Below are 18714 nucleotides of genomic sequence, written 5' to 3' on the forward strand. Positions count from 1 at the left end.
CCCATCTCTCCCAATCCCACCGTCCCCCTCCTTCTTCTTCTCCTATGCCCCTCCCCTAGTCCACTTATAGGGGAGGTCCTCCTCCCTACTATTTGACTCTAGCTATCAGGTCTCCTCAGGACTGGTTACAGGGTCTTTTTCTGTGGCCTGGCAAAACTATACCACACCTCCTGCTGCACAGGGGGAAGGGATCAAAGAGCCAGGCAATGAGTCCCTGTCAAAGATAGCCTCTGCTCCCCTTACTATGGAGCCCACGTGGAGACTTGGTTACCAATGGTCTACATCTCAACAGGGGGTCTAAGTTCTCTCCATGCATTGTTCTTGTTGGCGCATCAGTCTCTGCAGGCCCCCCCAGGCCCAGATTTTTAGCTGTGTTGGTCTCCTTATGGAGCTCCTGTCCCCTCCAGGCCTGTCTGTCTCCCTCTTCTTCCATAAGAGTCCCTGCACTCTGCCCAAAGTTTGACTATTAGTCTCAGCATCTGTTTTGATACCCCGCTGGGTAGATTCTCTCAGAGACCCTCTGTGGTAGGCTTCTGTCCTGTTCCCTCTCTTCTCCGGCTTCCAATGTCTATATTGTTGCCCTTCTGAATAATGATGAAGCATCTTTCCTAGGGTGCTCCTCATTGTTTAGCTTCTTTATGACTACAGATTTTAGCCTGGTGGGGCTACCTAGCCAGCCCACAGAGGAAGAGGATCCAGGCATTCCTGATGGGACCTGATAGGCCAGGGTCAGACAGTAGGGGAAGAGGACCTCCCCTATCAGTGGACTAGGGAAGAGGGATAGGGGGAGAAGAGGGAGAGAGGGTGAGGCCAGGAAGACATGAGGAAGGGGTTTCAACTGGGATACAAACTGAATAAATTATAAATAATAATAAGAAGAAACTAAATAGAAATTGTAGAAAGATAATGGCTTAGCTTCATATTAGACAAGATATTAATAAAATGATCCAATAATGTATATTATTTTATGATGTAACCACGTTATAGTGACGTTAGATGATGCAATAATACATAGATAAAAATATAATTCATTCATTATAAAAACTGAAAGAGTGAAGATTGCATAACAAATCCAATTTGCTGTAATGTACCTACAGAGGATACACACAATGTATCATCTTCAGACTTTCTTTTGTATTAAAAGATATTTCATATACCAGAACTCCAAAGTAATTAAACACGTATGTCTCAGACAGTATGCTTTGATATATGACCTTTCTTAGGAATCATCTCTGCGTTTACACTTGGTCTCCTTACTTCCCTCTAGGGGTCTTACACTTCTTTACTCTTCCATGTTGTGTTTGTCCGCCGTAGACCACTGAGAGCAGTGTTCTGCTGTTCTCAACCACCCTGACGCTGTGAACTCTACGAAGCACAGCTCTTCCCATCATGTTGACCCCCCATCTGCAAAATATTTTTGCTGCTAGATCATCCTTGTAATTTTGCTACTCTGACGAATCATAATCTAGATTTCTGATGTGCAGGGTGGGCTTTAGGCCATCCCTTGAAAAGATCGTCTGACTCTGAAAAAGGCCGTGACCCACAGGCTGAGAACCCTGACTTAAAGCAGTATCGAATATCTTACCTGTGCTGATCTGTGTAGTCATGTTAAGTGTTGACTTTGACTCTTCCCCGAGTGACGCTTCACTATGATGCAGTTAGAAAGAGAATTATTTTAACATTCATATGAAAATCATTTGCAAATGTTTTTATTTTTGCTAATAAAAACATTCCTAATCTACATTAGATATTTATTTATAAATAACTTAGTCTATGCTTCGGTGCTTCATTATGAGTACGCTGTTTCCTCCCAAGACACGTGCTGGGTGGAATGGGAAGTTAATCCCTGCCTCCACGCATCACTCTGCCAGCACTCTCACAGTATTTATAGCACCATACAGGTGGCATTATTTTTGTTACTTACCTGTTTGCTAGTAAATGTCAAACACCACCAAATGTTGCTGTGAGGTGTGGAGTCACATCCTGTTCCAGAGCTCATGGAAGGGGAACACAGTTCCTCCATTTCCATTCTTTCCTGGCTATGGCTAAGCTCCAGATTCCTGGGGTTTGTAGTTGGTGGACTCTGATGCAACAGCTCTCCTTGCTTCCATGTTGGGCATCACCCCATTACGTAAATCTGCACTACAGAATCATTTCCAAAGGCCAATGCTGATGAGGTCCCCAGCAGAGTCAGGGAACTTGAGTCTTAGTCGGTACTCCCCACAGATAACTGTCCCTAGCCATACTAGACGGTTCAGGAGTTTGGGTGCCCAGCTGACTAACACAGCATAAAACAATTCAGAAAAGGCAGGAACTGAAAAATACCGTGAGGTAATAACATTTAATTGCCATCATGGATAACCTAATGTATTTGACTACTCAAAAGCTACTGAAAGCAATGAGTGATCATAGAGATAGAACGATTCTCTAAACCTATTAATGTTGAATATAGCATTTTAAAGGACAATATATAAGAAACAGAATAGAAATACTAAAAGTGATAATAAATTTTAATGTCAATAAAAACTAATCTAAGTACATACTTTTCAAAGTAAACAACATTAATGTGAAGTTGACATAACATAAAATCACCAGCAAAATCAGATGACTAATAACAAACTCAGTCACTGTTAATAGAGGAGCTGAGTGTTGGTCCTACTGTTTTCTTATTGGGGTCTGAACTGTCCTTTTGCTAGCTAACGCTTCACGGATGCTTCTCATTATGTACCTCCAAGTTTAAGGCTTCCTCCTACCAGTTTAGTATGCCTGACTTAAGCCATTGTCACCCTCAAGAACAGAACTAAAACTGTAAAAGAGAAGAAACTGTACCTATCAGACTCAGTGACTCCGTGTTCATTTGCACCCCTCGCTTTTAAAAACTGTGCCATCTTCTCCTTATTTTCAGATACAGCAAGGGAAAATGGTGTGAAGCCTTCCTACAAAAGAAAAAAGAATACATTTACAATACAACGTGATTCTCAACTGAAAATTCAGCATGGATTCTGTGCCCATAAATACGTGCTATAAAGAGTCACCAAGGACAGATTTTCCTTCACCCCGCTGCATTTTCCCACACACAGGGGCCTCCCTCTCTTTGACACAGCGTTCTCCTGTCACTCACCTCCTGTGAACAGCACTCCTCTACAGAACTCTCAGCAGACACTGATGGGTTCACAGCATCTTAACTCCATGGAGTTTGGCCTCCATTGCCCAAACCCAAAAAATAGTAAAGGTTTGTATGCCTCTGTTCAGTGAATGGGTTCAAGGGAAGTCTCTGAAGCACAGTTTCCCAATTTGTATTTTAAAAATATTTCTTTCCTAGATTAAGAATTATTATCTCCCAAACTGAACATTTCTTATGTACACATTAATGAAAGAGTTAAAAAAAATCTTCTTATAACCATATATACAAATAAGAAGATACTGAATGCTTTTACTCCATAGGGGAATACAAATACTGACAGATTTGGTTTAATTTGTTTTACTTTGCAATGTGGCTTGCAGTTTTCTCCTGTTTCATGGTTCTTTTTTTATTTCCCTGTGTAGTTTTCCGCCTTTTATTTGTGTTCAATTTTGAAGTCTGCTATTTCCCAGTTCTCTCTACTAATGTATTAATTGCTTCCTGATAACCTTTTGTGTGGGTGGGGGAAGGGAGAAGGAGAATCTTTTCAATTTAGAAGCCGTATTCCCCCCTGAAAATACAGAAAAATAAAAATATTTCAATGGAAAAAATCTTGATATTTTTTTAATGAGTAAAATTCCAGATTTGCCTACATGCCTTTAACCTTATCTCCTCTCATTTTTCTATTTCTGCCTCATCTCTGAGAGATAAACCACCCCTATAACCTCAACTGCAACAGATTTCTGTTTAATTTTTTTTAAACATTTATCTTAAACTTTTTATTTATTTTTATTGTTTGTGTTTATGTGATATTTGTGGACCCAAAACTACCTTTTTTTTTTTTAGTGTTAAAATAAAGCCCAATTTGGAGAAAAAAAAAGTGCTATGTTGTATTTTTTTAGACTAACCACCATAAATATGAAAAACATTTGGAGAGAGAAAAAGTTTTATTCTTAACAGAATGAGTGAGAATGCTTGAGCTTTGGCATTTGGGGAATGGATCCTCATGGCGATGCTAAAAGCATGCTGGGAATAAAGCGGAATGACCTTTACCTTTGTTTTGGCGTTAATATCTGCCTTGTACTTAAGCAGTTGGGAGACAATTGCTTTGTTTCCATTATATGCAGCATAGTGCAAGGCTGTATTTCCATTTAAATCTTTAATGTGTGGATTAGCACCGTGCTTCAGCAATACTGAAACACATTTCACGTTGTTCATCTCCACAGCCTGTGGGTATCATACAGAGAAAGAGATCTTCAGTTCAAGGGAGTCAAGATAAATATCTCCATGCTTGCACTGAATGGTTAACCTTAGGTGAGACAAAATGCTTAGGTTGTACACATTACCCCTCTCTTTTTGAGACAGGGTCCTGTTAAGTACCCCAGACTTGCCTAAATTCAAAATCCTCTTACCTCGATTCTCCAGGTGTGAGAAATCCAGGAATGTGCCACAATACCTACATGTGTGCTAGTTGGTTGCCATTGGGCATGGGAGAAGAGGGTTGTTTTGCAAACTAGACATAGGTTCCAGATACCTGAAGAGAGGGAGCCCCACTTGCGGAATTGCTTCTATCAATATTGGTCTGTGCACAAGCCTGTAGCGCTGTTTCTTGGTTGTGATTGATGTGGGAGGGAACAGATTACTGGGCAGTGGTCCTGCCCAGTACAAGAAAACAAGCCAAACAAGCCGCGGACAAAGCCATGAAAAAGCAGCTTTCCCCTGTGGTGTCTGTTTCAGTTCCTGCCTCCAGCCTACTGACTTAAGTTCCTGCTCTGGTTTCCCTCAATGATGGACCGTTATGTGGGAATGTAAGCCAAATAAACATTTGCTTCCTTGAATTGATTTTGGTCATTGTTTTCTCACAGCAACAGAAACCAAACTAGCCCAAGTACTAATCCATTTCATACTGAAACTGCTGTCCAATTACTACCTTAATCAAGGGAGTGCAGCCTTCATCATCCTGGACATTAACATTGCAGCTCTTTTTGATTAACAGCCTTATCATACCTGGCTGGTTAAAAACAGATGCATAGTGCAGTGGAGTCCTACAAATTAAAAGGACATTTTAGGAAATTGAAGGACACCATGGCAAAGTACATTCAGCTGTAAAGGCTAGGCAGTATGGAATTTATTTCCTTCTGAAGTAAGAGTTTCACCTAGAATTTGCTTAATCATTTATGTCTCTACTCAAGTGTTCAGTTTTGGTACAAGATATAGTGCCTGGCTGCCCAACTCAAGGCACGTGATCTATCACAGCTTTCCTGCTGCTCAGAGCAGCCTGCCCGAGAACACGCAGTAGCTTAAAAACAGCTTAGATTTCAATTCTTCTCTAGTCTGTTACCTACTAGTTACTTGTTGGGCTTTCTATTATCTCCGTAACTCAGATTCTTCCATCCATATGATCCCGATGAAACAGTAGCCATCTTACATGGCGCTACTGTGGTGCTTCAGCTCAAGTCTGCACAAAGCCTGTACAAGTGCTTCAAGCACCTGACGGCTCAGCATTTGGTGCATAATGATATTTACCCTGCCTACTGCTATCAAACACAACATCTCAAAGAAGACAAATCACAGAATTCTACCTATTGTACAGATGCAATAGTCATTCAAATAAGTTTACTATTTTTAAAAATTATATTGCCCAAACTGGACTTGAATATGGTAATCCTCCTAACTCGTTGACCTGGCAGGTAGGGTTGCAGCCAATAACACTGCGGCTATCTTATTCCTTATACAGTTTGGCATCTCTGGCATTGGCATTCCACTTGTAATTCATGATATTTTACAACTCTAATTTGTAATATTTTAAATTTTGTTACTTCACAAATGAAAGGTTACCATGCAGTCCATTGTACTCTACTTAAAGAATATATGACACAATACACAGGTTCATGGCAAATTATGTCTCTATGTAAATTTTAACCTCTTAATACTACCACAGGTATGGAGGTTTTGATTAGCAATGACAAAAACAAAATTCTAAACTCCCAGCCAATGATACATTGATTTTTTTTTTAATTTCTTAATGCCCAGAAGGAACCTTTCCATGTTTGCCGCCAACAGCAACTTCACCTTGTCCTCAGGTTGTAGACACAGTGTACTGGATACTCCAGACTCCAGTCGATAGTAGAGCAGATCATCTGTCTGCCTTACACCCATTTGTGCGTCCATGGACACACACCAAAATTGGGCATACCTTTCTATAAAGAGATAACCCACGGCATCATAGCTCTCTTGCTTTGGTTTTCAAGAAGCTTTCAACAACAAAAAACAAACAAACAAAAATCCCTAGAGTTTCAAAGTAGTATTTCCTATTTTATTCAATATTTAAATTTATAGAATGTAAAGACACATAATATTTTTAATATTAATATAACACTTAAGAGGTCGTCATACATTGAATAAAATGTGACATGGTTTTAAATTATGTGATAAATTTTATAGTATGGAATATTTTACTAAAGAATAACTATGTGCCTAATCATTTAGACTCTTCTATCTTCAGAACAGGGATTTTGTTTTTTTTGTTTTGTTGTTGTTTTGTAGAGGGGGGGAGAAGAGTTTGCATTGAAATCGAGGCAAGTTTTAACATTCTGAACTTGTTGGCTAGGCAAGGAAATATCAAGATTTAAGAATGGAAGGATCTTAAGAGATAGTAGAAGGTGTATGCTCTATAATAACTGTCTGAGTAACATAAATAGATTGATGTACTGGATAAACACAGTTGGAAAAGGACGTTGGTGCCCTTGATAACCTAGTATGAATTAAGAACAGAGGAGGGGCTGAGGTAACGACTTAGTTGGTAAAGTGCTTGCCCTGTAATCCTGAGCATCTGAGCTCAGAACTCCCACCACCTTGAAAAACTGGTATGGGAACTGTGGAGACACGATACTCCAGCGCTTGCTTGCCTGCAAGTCTAAGAGAATCAGTAGCTCCAACACAGTAGATCAAGTACAGCCGGTACATGGGTGAGGGAAAGAGCCTGTGTGAGGAACGGAGGTCCAGGAACCCCAGGGCGGCTCGGTAAGGACGCGCAGGTAGGTCTGACGTCCTGAGTTTGACCAGTCAAGCCCCAAACATGGCAGAACAGAACTGCCAGGCAGAGCTGCCCACTGACCTCCAGGCACGCGCTTACGTGTGCATGTATGGCGCACACGCTCACAGCATTTAAGCATAAATGTGCGTGCTCACACGCACACACGGATTTTTTTAATAAGGTGAAAAGGAATAAGGACATCAATCTTTACCAGAGAAAAAGCAGAACCAAACCCTACCCTCTCCCCCTCTTAGGAAGAAACCTTGGAAGGTGTTGCTTCTTCCCTGATTGGCCCTGGCATCCCTAACAGTCCCTGCCTCCCCTGCGTATCTCCCCTCCCAGGCCCTGTTACCTGTTCCTCCTGTCCTCTTTATCCACTTCGCATCCATGCCAGGTGATGAAGTTCTCCACTGCCGACCAATCACCCACACTGGCTGCCCTTTGCAACGGCCCAACAGGTACATATGGGACGAAGGAGTCAGAACATTCGCGCTCTTGGTAACCAAGGCACCCATAGCCCAGGCAGAAGGACCGCAGACGGGCACAGAACTGTCGCCACACTGAGGCACTTGGTGTCTGAGTCTTGCTGTCATGATTGGTGCCCTCCTGCATGATCGAGGCTCAGGACCACCCAGGCCCTTGCCGCCCTCCCTGCCCTCCCTGCCCTCCCCTTCTGCCACCCTCTTCCTCCCAAACCCCACACTAAAACTTAGAAACAGAGACAAATACTGCCACCAAGCCACAGCCACTGGAGCGTCCTGCCAGGGTAGGTCTGTGGTTCACTTTGAACAGAATCTCTCTCTGTAGCCTAGCAACAAGGACGCGTACCATCACCAAGAGCATGCGCTCAGAAACGGCGTGCTGCACGTGCCTGCCTCAGACTCCAGTGACAGGAACCCAGCCTACCTGGCACAGTTTGCCTGCGAAGCCCTGTCAGCTGTGGCTCTGGAGCAGGCCTATCTGTCTGGCCTCCAATGGCCAAGCACTGAGGGGGAGGTGATGACCTTCAGATCCTTTACAGCTCCCCTGGGCCCACCAGCTCAGAAGACCAAGCCATTGCATGTCCTGGGACCCTGTGGTCGCACCCTATGACGGGCCTTTGCCTGCTGGATGCTGGCCTGTTACTCAGAACGCTTACATTCTTTTCTTTGCATCTTTCCGCATTTTATAGTTGTTGCCCATCAGTCACTCTCTCAATTCATTCCTGTCCCCTAAAATTAAAGTGTCTGTGTCAGGTCCCTTTTCAAAATTTGATTTGCTTGGATTCCTAGAAAGACGAAGATTACAAAAACCTGTTTTTGTTATTCCTAGTCTTCTAGTGCTTAATTAAAAAATTATGTTCCTCCAGTTTTGACTGTGTGCTTGCTTTTTAAATCCTGCAGGCTCAGACAGTATGAGAAGGATGTTACACTTCTGCCCTAAAATTCTACCCTGATGTTTTCTTTCTTTGGGGATAATATTTAGAATGGTATCTAAAATTAGATAGTATAGAGAAATGCAATTGGTATTTCGGCCTTGATCTCATATCTCAAAACACTGCCAAACAAGTTTCTGAAGAGCAGGTTCAAAACACAGTCTGCCAGATTCTCAGCAGTGGTGACGAAAAACGGAAGAGAGGAAAATGTAGCTGTTGTCTCAGAGTTTCCTAACCACAGCTCCTGGAGTCTGAAGCTCTTAGCTGCAGTCAGGAAGACAGGGAGGTGAGGGGAGTACTCACTTTCCTGTGAGTACTGACACAGGTTGTGAGTTATAAGGACAAGGTGTTGTGGGCATTGATATTTGCTATTGATATATCTTTTAGTTAAGCAGCAGTTAGTCCTAAACCAGCTGTGTACCCAAATCAACATGCAGAGACTGGGATTTACTTAATTAACCTAGAGCACAATGCTGGGCAAGAGTTACTCCATCCTAAACCTCCCTACCATTCAGATTTCACCCACAATACTTGCTTTTACTCATACTTAGGACCGGTTCATCCCTCCACGTGGTTCCTAGTCCTGTCCAGCTGACTCTGCTCTTCCTCCCTGGACCAGGATGTCCCACCCTATCCTCTCTTTTGCACAGCATTGGGGCTGGTTGTTTTATTGACAACACAGAGAACAAATGGTGGCGTGTTTACACAAACTTGAGAAGGGTGAAATAAGCATCACAATGCAATGTCCAGATTTTTCAATGGGGTAGAGAAATCAGCATTTGAATGAACACGGATAAATTGTATACATTCCAAAAGAACACTATACTAACAACTAAGTGAGCACAAAATCATCCAGATGGTGGTTTCAGCACTTATTCAGGAATAAATTATTTAAATAGCAGCTTAAAGTATAAAAATTTAAAATGTGGTGGCTTCTGAGAGTGCTGGAGAGGTATGCTTGAACGTAGGAATCAATTTCATGGTCTGCCAAACCAGCCTCTTGGGAGAGGTGATCAGTCTCAAGCAAACGCCAGAGCACACTGCTGTGACAGGGACATGGTGGTGTTGCTCTAGGAACCTGGAGGATGAAGAGAAGAGGAATACTTACTGCATGAGCATGTAAATAAGGCACCAGTAATCACTGCAGCCACCACAGCAGAGCACGGGAAGAACCACAGTGCCCCTTCTCCCTCTAAGTGGGGGAGGGGCAGGGGAAAGTTGTTTTAAGAAGGCCGAATTCTCTCCACGTCTTCAACATAAGAAAAAATTGTAAGGAAAGCAGTGGCCGATCCTAATCAACTCTGAAACACAAATGTAATTTTTATGAAAACTTCTATCGTAAGGTGCGTTAGAAGTCACAACAAGAATTCAGCACACTTACTAAATGAGCGTGTTCATGCGGATGTTAAAAGGAATCGTATATTTCACAGTGGATCAATACCTGAAAAAGAGGCAAAAGCAACAGCTGAGGAGCCTGTCTGGGCATTGCAGGTGAGCTGCTGGATGGGGGCTGACTGCAGGCGCTCTCTCTCCCTGGACAAAAGCAGAGTGAGATGTTGCCTTGTAGTAAAAGCAGGCTTAGCCGGGTCAAGGGCAATTACAATTAGAGTCTTCCGTAATTTGTTTCTTAACACATCTTGAATGCAGACTTACTTAAGAAACTTCAAATCTGGGGCTACGTTGTCTGAAAAAACTTGGAATTATTTAACTTTAGATGTGAATCATTTCTTTAGATTAGACAAAGATCTTTTGCCTCTAACCTTGTTTGTGCTCTCCATAATTGCAAATTCCATTTGGTATAGAACGGACTTTTCTTTCAGTTTTCTAACAATGCATCATATTTTACACATAAATGTCATTATATAGTCCAATGTCACTAGAATGTTGTTTGTTACCAAAAAAAGAAACAGTACCAGATGAGTAAAGGCGCTAAGCATTTCTTTAGGTGTTTCTGTGCCGTTTGATATTCCTCTACTGAGAATTGTCTGTTAAGCTCTGTTCCCCATTTTTAAAATTGGATTACTTGGTTTATTGGAGCTTGACTTCTTGAGTTCTTTATATATTCTGGATATTAGCCCTCTGTCAGATGTAGGGTTGATGAAGATCTTTTCCCAGTCTGTAGGTTGTCACTTTGTTCTGTTGGCAGTGACCTTTGCGTTACAGATACTTTCCAGTTTCATGAGGTCTATTTATTGATTGTTGATCTTAGAGCCTGTGCAGTTGGTGTTCTGTTCAGGAAGTTGTCTCCTGTGTCAATAAGTTCAAGGCTCTTCCCCACTTTTTCTTCTAACAGATTGAATGTGTCTGCTTTTATGTTGAGGTCTTTGATCCACTTGGACTTTACTTTTGTGCAGGGTGATAAATACGGATCTATTTGCATTTTTCTACATGTAGATATCTAGTTAGACTAGCATCATTTGTTGAAGATGCTCTCTTTTTTCCATTGTATGGTTTTGGCTCTCCTGTCAAAAATCTAATGGCTGCAAGTGTGTGGGTTTATTTCAGGATCTTCAACTCAGTTCCATTGATCCTCCAGTCTGTTTCTAGGCCACTAGCATGCCATATATATTACTGTTGCTCTATAGGACAGCTTGAGATCAAGGAGAAGATGCCTCCAGAAGATGTTTTATTACACTGGATTGTTTCAGATATTCTGGGTTTTTTGTTTTTCCATATGAAATTGAGAATTGTTCTTTTGAGAATTGTGTTGGTATTTTGATGGGTTATTGATTTGAATCTGAAGATCATCCATGAAATGCAAACCAAAATGACCCTGAGGTTCCTCCTTACAGCCATCAGAACGGCTAAGATCAAAAATTCAAAGAATGACACATTCTGGAGAGAGGTTGTAGAGAAAGAGGAACCCTCCTCCATTGCTGGTGGGAATGTGAACTTATACAACCACTTTGGAAATCAATCTGGCACTTTCTCTGAAAATCAGGAATAGTGCTACCTCAAGATCCAGCTATACACCTCCTGGGCATATAACTGAAAGATGCTCAACCATGCAACAAGAACATTTGCTCAGCTGTATTCATAGCAGCTTTATTTATAATAGCCAGAATCTGGAAACAACCTAGATGTCCTTCAACTGTAGAATGGATACAGAAATTGTGGCATATTTACACAATGGAATACTACTCAGCAATTAAAAACAAGGAAATCATGAAATTTGCAGGCAAATGGATGGAATTAAAAAAGATCATCCTGAGTGAAGTAACACAGGAACAGAAAGACACATATGGTATATACTCACTTAAGTGGATATTAACCATATAATAAAGGATAAACATACTATATATATATATATAAACATACTATATATACTATATATATACTATATATATAAACATACTATAGATATAGAATTATATCTATAGTTCTAAAGAAGCTAAACAACAGAAGGACCCTAGAAGAGGCTGAAATCTCATTCAGAAGGGTAAACAGGATAGACATCAGAAGTAGGAGAAGACAGGGAATGGGACAGAAGCCTTCCACAAGTGGCCTCTGAAAGAATCTACTCAGGAGGATATCAAGGCAGATTCTGAAACTCATAGCCAAACTTTGGGCAGAGTTCAGGGATTCTTACCAAAGAAGAGGGACATAGAAAAACCTGAAGGAGACAGGTGCTCCACAAGGAGACAAACAGAGTCAAAAAATCTGGCCTCAGGGAGTCCTGCAGAATTTGATAAATCAACAAAGGACCATGCATGGAAAGGGCCTAGACCTCCTGCTCTGATGCAGCCCATGGGCAGCTCAGTCTCCATGTGGTTTCCCTATTAAGGAGAGCAGGGCCTGTCTCAGACATGGACTCTGTGGATGACTTTTTGGTCAGCCCACTCTGGTGACGGGGCCTAGCTCGGCCACAGAGAAAGAGGATCCAGACCATCCTAATGAGACCTGATAGGCGAGACTCGCAGGAAAGGAGCAGCGACTAGCTGCCCAGAGGCCTCTGAGCCAGCGAAGCCTGAGCCAGTCAAGCCGCTGTCGCCGCGCCCCCACGGCGGCCGCCAAGGACAGTCATGAGGACCATGAAACCTCCACAGAGAATGCAGATGAGGTCAACCATGACCCCCAGTTCGAACCAATAGTTTCTCTTCCTGAGTAAGAAATTAAAACACTGAAGGAAGATGAAGAGGAGCTTTTTAAGATGCAAGCAAAGCTGTTCCGGTTTGCTTCAGAAAATGACCTCCCCAAGTGGAAGGAGCGAGGCACCGGAGATGTCAAACTCCTGAAGCATAAGGAGAAAAGGATCATCTGCCTTCTCATGAGGAGGGACAAGACCTTGAAGATATGAGCCAACCACTATATCACACCGATGATGGAGCTGAAGCCAAATGCTGGCAGTGACAGCGCCTGGGTCTGGAATACCCGTGCCGACTTTGCTGATGAGTGCCCCAAGCCTGAGCTGCTCGCCATCTGCTTCCTAAATGCTGAGAATGCACAAAAGTTCAAAACAAAGTTTGAAGAATGCAGGAAAGAGACTGGAGAGAGAGAAAAGAAAGGACCAGGCAAAGATGATAATGCTGAAAAGGTGGCTGAGAAGCTGGAAGTCCTTTCTGTAAGGGAGGCCAGAGATGAGGCTGAAGAGAAGTCTGAGGAGGAGCAATGAATCATTCTCTATACATTTCCTTTGTTTTTCTTTTTAAAAATTTGCCCCACCTTTTTTTAAATTATTATTATTACTTACACTTTATTCATTTTGTATCCCCCCATAAGCCCCTCCCTCCTCCCCTCCCGATCCCACCCTACCTCCCCTCTCTTCATGCATGCTCCTCCCCACGTCCACTAATAGGGGAGGTCCTCCTCTCCTTCCTTCTGATCTTAGTCTATCAGATCACATCAGGAGTGGCTGCATTGTCTTCTTCAGTGGCCTGGTAAGGCTGCTCCCCTCTCAGGGGGAGATGATCAAAGAGCAGGCCAATCAGTTTATGTCAGAGGCAGTCCCTCTTCCCATCACTATGTAAGCCACTTAGACACTAAACTGCCCTGGGCTACATCTGTGCAGGGGTTCTAGGTTATCTCCATGAATAGTCCTTGGTTGGAGTATGAGTCTTTGGGAAGTTCCCTGTGTTCAAATTTTCTTGTTCTGTTGCTCTCCTTGTGGAGTTCCTGTCCTCTCCAGCTCTTGCTATTTCCCACTTCTTAAATAAAATTCATTCACTCTGCCCACCAGTTGGCCATCAGGCTCAGCATCTGTTTTGATAGTCTGCAGGGCAGAGGCTTTCAGAGGCCCTCTGTGGCAGGTTCCTAGGTTGTTTTCTGTTTTCTTCTTCTTCTGATGTCCATCCTCTTTGCCTTTCAGGATGGGGACTGAGCGTTTTAGTTAGGGTCTTCTCTTTTGCTTAGTTTGTTTAGATGTACCGATTTTAGTGGGTTTATCCTATGTTGTATGTTTATATGAGTGAGCATATACCATGTGTGTCTTTTTGCTTCTGGGACAACTCACTCAGGATGATCCTTTCCAGGTCCCACCATTTAGCTGCAAATTTCATGATTTCTTTATTTTTCATTGTTGAGTAATATTCCATTGTATAGATGTACCACAGTTTCTGCATCCATTCTTCAGTTGAGGGGCATCTGTTGCTCCACCTTTTAAGGCTTGCTTTTTTTCCTGTTTTGTTTTTACAAGGGATTTTATAAAGAACTGAATTCCAACCTTCAGGTTGTTTTTTAAATTTTTTTTCTTCTTCAGTTTTGACACCGTCCTACATGACTTCAGAAATTCATTCCCCAGTCATGAAAATGTACTGTGCTAACTTTCTTTTCCATAATGGAAACACTTATTTATAGTCATCAAAAATAGTGAATAAAAAATCCCTTTGAAAACCTGGGGAAGAAAAAAGATCTGATGGGCTAGGGTCAGATAGTAGGGGAGGAAAACCTCCCCTATCAGTGGACTAGAGGAGTGACATGGTGGGGGAGGGAAGAGGGAAGAGATTGGGATGGGGGGAGATGAGGGAGGGGCTACAGCTGGGATACAAAGAGAATAAATTGTAATAAATAATAATAAAGAAATAATCAATTTAAAAATATACAGTAACATTCTTTTCAAGTGTTGATTTTATTCTTAATGTGATCACCAGCTTCCTACATTTCATTCATTTCAGACAGAATTTCATCCTCAGTTACCTGTTTCCCTAATTATCTCTTATTTAAGGTGTCTATGCTCTGCCACAAAATTTTATGCTAGACTCACCAATACTTTCTAAATAACTAATCCTTTTTATTCATTTTTCTGGGGATTGAACACAGGGCTCTGTGAGCATCTCCAACGCAATTTTTACTTTTAATTCTTTAACTAGCACAGGCTATGACGATACATTGTTCACATGCCACAAAAGTGATTTCCAGAGCACTATGCCACTGTAGGAGGGAGTTGGGATAACGACACCGTTCTGTTGTTCACAGAACTGACTCTGCCAGGCTGGTCCGGTGGGTCTCAACAGGCTCTGTAACACTGGAAGCAACACTCTCACGTGTTTACACTGTAACCAACTCTCCTCATAGAGTCTGTCATGCACACGTTGCCAAGGGAAACCGCAGTGAGTACTCATGAACCTAGATGACTACAAATGACCTCTTCCCATAAGAGATGAGTCAGAAGTTAATCAATATTGTTGTAACACGGTGGCTTCCTTCTGCGTCATTGTAAACACTGTGGAATTGCTATTTGTGGCACTGAGAGCTGAGTAAAGGCGTCACACACATTATGCGTGTGCTCCACCACTCTCCAGTCCTAACCCATTTTTCAGTGGAAGAAATGTTCTACACCTGTCAGAGCAAGAAAGTTCCAATAGGTTTTGGCGTATGCTTAGGAGAGGCAAACATAATTCCTCTCTTTTTCGAGAGAATTTTTTGCAACTAATGAAAGCTTGAGAAAATTAATATTTTCATGCACAAATAAAAAACACATTTCATGCCATCTAGTGCCCCTTCAGAACTGTCTGCCTTGTAACCAGTGCTTCTGCTCTGCTGTTCTCTCACTAGAGATACAGCTCAGGTGCACAACTCCTGAAAGGGAGATCTTCCCCCATTCATGGGAGGCAATGGAAGCTGATCCTGAACATCTTATAGTGCACATGGAGAGATAGCAGAAAAGGACTACCTTCAAACTTTTCCAAGAGTACATGAACTGGATCATTCTAAGTTATATAATAGAGTTACAGGAAGACAACATTGTCGCTTTCCTTCCTGGACACTGGATTCGTATGAAAAAGCCCTCAATATTCTGCGTAGCACTTTTTTTCTGTTATATGAGATAATTCATGCCACACGCTGGTGGGCTCCAGTCTACAGCTGTCCCATCAGGTGTTATGACCGCAGTAGTAGCAAACTATCTGAATTTGGATTTCAGAGAAGGAAACCCAACATGACTCTTCATCACCTATGCACGAAACAGGGTTTATCTTTCATGCCAAGTAGAAGTAGACATGTGTGGTGATTCCCCTTCAGGCTTTACCTCAGGCAGAGAAGAAACAATCAGGGTGAGCTATGAATGAAACCTGGCTCAGCTCAATCTTTTTGTAGCCAATGCTTAACCAGGACTCGTGTCTGGCACAGTAAAATTTTGGAAAAAGTATTCACCTAACAGTTAAATCAGTACCATGTGCACAACAGTTAAGACATATTTAGCCCCGAGATTCTTTACAAAGCGCATCTAGAAAGCACTGCTTCAGGGCAGGGGCCATCTGAGACTTTGTTCACTTTCTGTAAAGACAAAAGTATAACTTTTCCTCAATGTTAACAGACCATTGGGCTCTTTCTATTTATTTAGCATTTACTTAAGTTGTGTCTCTTTCAGGGCAAAAAGCTTTTGGCCCACAGAAAAAAGAGAATTATCCTTTAAAGTGAAAAAATTTCAAGTAAACATAATTAAAGTAGTACAGCATATGAGGATATAGGTGGGGCAGCCTGTAATCCTCTCTTTTAATTTTAAAAGTTTTTTTTTTCAATTAAGTACTTGGTGATATTTTATAATAGCTTATACTGTGTATAGTAAGTGATTTTGGTAATATGATTGATATGGAAATTCCTTAAATTAATTACTAGCTTAAATAGAACCATAATTAGCATTGAATTATAATGAGAGTCCTAAGAAAGACATGCATAGAGTTATTTGACAAAGCCAAGTTCCAGATTAAATTCATTGTTATTTCCTGATGCTCTCAGGGCCTCATGTCATGCCCGGAGCTATGCTCGGTAGCAGAATGCTTAGGAAGAGCCACTGTGCGTGTCTGTAGTGAATAGAAGCACAGAGTTCTACATACCTGATAGCAGAGAATGTCCAAGACACAGACACTTTTAGCAAAAGTTATCAAGATGATGTCCATTTGTTATTAACTATGCACTAGGAGCTTAGCATAAAATGATGTCTCTATACTGTATAAAAATGGCTTTAACAGAAGATCGGTTTTTTGAGTTTTCTTTAAATACCTCCCTTGCCAGTGTCTTATCATTTATCAGACCAAGAGCAAGTATAAAACTAAAAAACAAATAGAATATATTTCATTAACAGTGGTTATTTTTTTAAGAACTTAACTTAAGACTTGAGATCTTTAAAATTCAGAGCAAGTTTAATTTAGAGCTTAAGACTCTTTCAATAGTTAACAGGATATTTAGGAGAACCGGAGGAATAATCACAGATTCTGAAGAAGAAAACAATTGTTTTTTTTTTTTTTCATGTAAGAATGAAAGTTTGAGTACAGCAAGTATTGGAAATGAAAACAAAAAGATCTGAATAACATCAGAGCATAACAGCTCCATGGAGGAAGAACGTATTGGGCTTAAGTGTTTACTACATTTTGTAGGCTGTGTGATGTAAAACATTCTCTGGCCTTATTAAGATAACTTTATGTGAAAAACTTGAAAACAGGAGTCCAAGATGGTGCAACCAGCATGCACCTTATCTGAGGGTCACAGGATCTGAAACTCCAAAATTAATAAATGGAGGGTCAGCTGAAGCCAGAACATAGACATTGGGGCTTCCTGGGCAAGAGGGGACAACCTGTGAGCTGGGACAGTTTGGATCCCGGCCACCCTTGGAGGTCTCCGGGAACTGAGAGGGGTGAGTATTCAACCCTCTTGCAGTCCCCTTACCCCAATCATGGCCGCCCTGCTCAGTGGAGGCAGCAGTGGGGCGATTCTCCAGGTCAGCGACTAAGATAGCACAGGCGGGCCTCCAAGGCCTGCGGCTGCAGCAGGGCAGCAGCTAGCCCACGCAGGAGCCTCCGTACTTGGTGACTGAGACAGCACAGACAGCTGCCCACGTACAGGCCTCCCTGCCCAGTGGCCAAACAGTGGACACCACTGAACTGATGGATCTCCTATACCCTCATTTGTCCCTGCAAGCCCACATCTGAAAGTAGAGAACAGGGGGAACCCCTGTGCTTTCCAATTAGGCCAGTGAGTGAGTGAAACTTCAAGTGAGTGCGTGCAGAGCCCCAGATTCAGGGTCCCTCTACACTAGCAGCCAGACATTGGCTCCCTCCCACCTGTGGGCAACATAGGGATCCTTGGAACAGCGTTCTCAACATTGAAGCCCCTGCTCTGTGTGAGTCCCAGTGGAGTCCAGGCAAACAATTCCCGGAGCCCAGTCAAATCTGAATACCAGGAGGACAGTATGCCAGGCCTGTAGGCCACTGAGGTATTCAGGGCACCTATACATGCTCATTGCTCCCATGCACAGTACCAGCATCGCCTCCTATGCTTAAGCTCCTCCCTTCCAGGCATCTACACGCTCTAACACCTAGTCCCTCAAGGCACACTTCCTTGCTCACGCCCGTGCTTGCGCACATGTGCCTGCGACCTTCCTCCCTTAGCTACAGCTGAAACAGCAACATCCACTCTCAAACCGGGCGACCTCTCTCACCTTCCTGAAGAATACTCCAGACACCAGAGAGAGATGGACCCAGTATTCAGTACAGACTCCAGGAACAAACAGCAAAGTTTACGAATAAGCAGATGGCTAGAGATTGGCGTAAGAACACATCCAACAAAAATCAGGACATCATGGCTGCACCAGCAACCCCAAAAATCAATACATATGCTAATTAATTGGAATTAGAGGAAAACTATCTCAAGTGTATGCTTATCCAATTATCAGAGGCACATAAAGAGGAAACAAACAAAGCTCACAAAGAA

The 18714-nt window shown here is 42.2% G+C and overlaps 1 pseudogene; it reads left to right on the forward strand.

Annotated features, from left to right (window-relative positions):
• Nucleotides 1-12579: 12579 nt before the first annotated feature.
• On the forward strand, nucleotides 12580-13220 carry LOC129680700 (ran-specific GTPase-activating protein-like; annotated as a pseudogene).
• Nucleotides 13221-18714: the final 5494 nt, after the last annotated feature.

The sequence above is a fragment of the Psammomys obesus genome, unplaced genomic scaffold, assembly GCF_907164565.1.
Source record: "Psammomys obesus unplaced genomic scaffold, mPsaObe1.curated_primary_1811, whole genome shotgun sequence".
NCBI lineage: Eukaryota > Metazoa > Chordata > Mammalia > Rodentia > Muridae > Psammomys > Psammomys obesus.